Below are 3007 nucleotides of genomic sequence, written 5' to 3'. Positions count from 1 at the left end.
CACACATGCTACCATAGCTTTCGGCACCGTGAAATCAGTGACTGCGTGAGAATGCCCATCCCAACACCTGTACCATTCACCTGCTTCTTCTTCAAGGCCTAACTCATCTCTCTTTTTTGTGAAGATTTTTCTGCTCTGTCTGGGAGCTTCTCTCAGTACCTTCGGTGTGCCGGTGGCGGGGTGGACACAGTTGCCACAGTGCGTGGCAATTACGGAACACGGGACTCCTCCCTCACTGGGGTGTGAGTCGGGGCGGAATGATGTCCATCTCAGATATTTTATTATTCTCCTTGGAGGTGTGGAACTAACATTTTGTAGGAGCCCAGTAAGTGCCGAGTGAGTAGTAGGTGCGGGCCTGTCTGGAACAAGGCAATGAACTAGAAACTTCTGAGGAGGCTCTTCAGCCCGTGAGTCCAGTTCTAGCTTTTGGCCTGAGGCATTCTTGGGCATCTGGTCAGTTCAGTAAATTTTGGCTGTTTTTCCCAGCAGGTGAAAAGCAAGGAGCAGAAGGGAGGAGTCCAACCCTGGTTCCTCATCAGATTTTGGTTTCCTTATCTCTGAAAGAGGAGATTGGCCAGATAATCTGCTGGGGTTTTCTAGCTCCAGGTGTGTGCCTTTGAGGACACGTGGCTGTGTCATCCACTGGCCACCTCCTTCCTTGTGGCTACCTGAAGACAGATTCCCCCCTCACTGTTGCCTGAACATCTCCCAGAACTACTTGCTCAGGTTCGGTGCAGAGAGAAACTCTTCTGCCTATGGGCATGGGCTCAGACTTGAAGGAACCCAGAAAGGAGAGATAAACATCTATCAGGCACCTACAACAGCTGATGTTTTCATGGATGTGACCTAATTTTTTATTCTCTACGACAACTCTGCGAGGTTAGTATTATGATTTCTAATTTTAAAGATGAGGAAATGAGACTGGCTCAGTTGGTTAAGAGGCTGCTTTCAGCTCAGGTCATGATCTCGGGGTCCTGGGATGGAACCCTGCATCTGGCTCTCTGCTCAGCAGGGAGTCTGCTTCTCCCTCTCCCTCTGCTCCTCACCTGCTTGTGCTCTCTGTCAAATAAATAAATAAAATCCCATAAAAAGAAAAAGAAGTAAATGAGACTCACCAGGCAAAAACAAAAAACAAAACAAAACAAAACAAAACAAAACCCAAGTGCCATAAGTCACATAGCTAATGAACTAATAGAGCCACGTGTCCAGATCTCCCCTGCAGAAGGAAGGCATGAGTAAAGGGACAGAACTCAAGAGCATCGAGAGTGTTTGGGAATCAGGAAACAGTGCAGACAGAGGGTGGAAAGCAGAGAGCATTTAAAGGGGGAGGGGTGAGACATGGCTGGCATGGTAGACTGGACATGCCCATCCGCCACTGACCATGGACTTGATAAAATGTGTGCTCTAGGGAACCATGGACAGTTTTGAGTACAGATAGACATACTCAGAATCATATATCACAAAGGTTAATCTGGCTGTGGAGTAAAATAGGGAGTGAATGGGGAAAGTCTATGGAACAGCCTTCCTCCATGTGAAGCCGCCCGGCAATCAGTGCCTTCTCTCTGCAGAGCACTGTGCTCCACACTGACACATACAGAGATGAAATAGACCTGAGTCCTGCCTTCAAGGAACTTACTATCTCACAAGAGATGACATGAAGACGGCGAGAACAGAGGGTCTTAGAGATGGAAGTGCTAAGGGGTACATTTGTATCCCTGCCCCAGGAAGTTCTCCCTTGGATAAAACCCACTGGTTTTAAAGGAGTCAGAAATGAGATTTTGGACATCTCATGTACTGCAAATTGGGTCTGAATGTTTGCCTCTCAATATAAAAACAAATTGTCACTCCCCACCTTTTCTCCTTCTCTCTTAAGCCTCCAGTCTCCTTCACACGGGTGAGTCAAGGTGTTAGAGACCGCGGAGGGCTTCACCTGCTCAGGTCCAGGTTGGGACCACAGTCTTGAGGCAGGGAGGCCAGAGCTTGCTTTGCTCCCAACTCCACCTGGAATTAAGGATCCTCTTATTAGCTCCCCCTCTTCTCCACCGAGTCCAGGACTTCCATTAGCTCACCAGGGTCCTCATATCCCTCTGCCTTGGGAGATGTGGAGCAGCTCCTGCTTCTGTTGTCTTTGGCTTAATGTGTTACCTGTGTGTTACTTTGCAGGTGCTCTGCACATTACAGACTGATCTGCACCTTCCGCTGCCCACTGAGTGCTTATGTATCAGTTCTTGGATATTTCAATTACAGTTTCAGGAGGGACATTCCTAGCTTTTAAAGCAAATTAAATTTAAAGCAATTAAACTTTAATTGAAATATCCAAGAAGGGGATACGTAATTTGAAATGAACATGCAGGCAAGAGAGGAACCAACACATTATTATTTTTTCACCACCCCCCCTTTCTTTTGGCTTCTCCTTTTGTGTGTTCAAGCCTCTCCTCTATGCCCAGGATTGTGTTGCAAGAGATGGAGCAAGGGGATCTGTTATTTAAGTATTTTCCAAAAATTCATAGAATGCTCTATGCCAGGTGTTTGCCGGAGACCCTCATGTTTTGGATTCCAGCTCCTCAGCAAAGAGCTGCCACTAGTTAGGTTGGTGCCTGTCTTGTTGATCCTGACTGCTTGAAGATCATGCTTCCATTTGTTTTTAGATGTTTCTCTCTCTTCGACAACCACCTGCACCCCACACAGCAGCCAGCAGGGAGAAAAGCCCATGGAACGAGAGCACAGAAAGTGAGAGGAATCCTAAACTAGAACCAAACCACAGCTCTTTACAAGGCTCCCCACCCTTGTCATCGACTTTCCCTTTTTGCAAAGTACTCAGGAACCTGCAGTAACCTTCATGCTAATACTGATAGTAGGAGCTTATCATCACTACCTAGGTTTGTGTCATTAAATATTTAGAGTTCCACCCAGCACAAGGTGCTGTGTCACACTTACACCTGGTGGCAGTTTCTCCAGAGCTGCAAAATCACAATGTAATAAGGTCAACCTGGAGGAAGAAAAGCTT

The sequence above is a fragment of the Neovison vison genome, chromosome 13 (assembly GCF_020171115.1).
Source record: "Neovison vison isolate M4711 chromosome 13, ASM_NN_V1, whole genome shotgun sequence".
Classification (NCBI taxonomy): domain Eukaryota; kingdom Metazoa; phylum Chordata; class Mammalia; order Carnivora; family Mustelidae; genus Neogale; species Neogale vison.
This window is presented reverse-complemented; position numbering follows the sequence as displayed.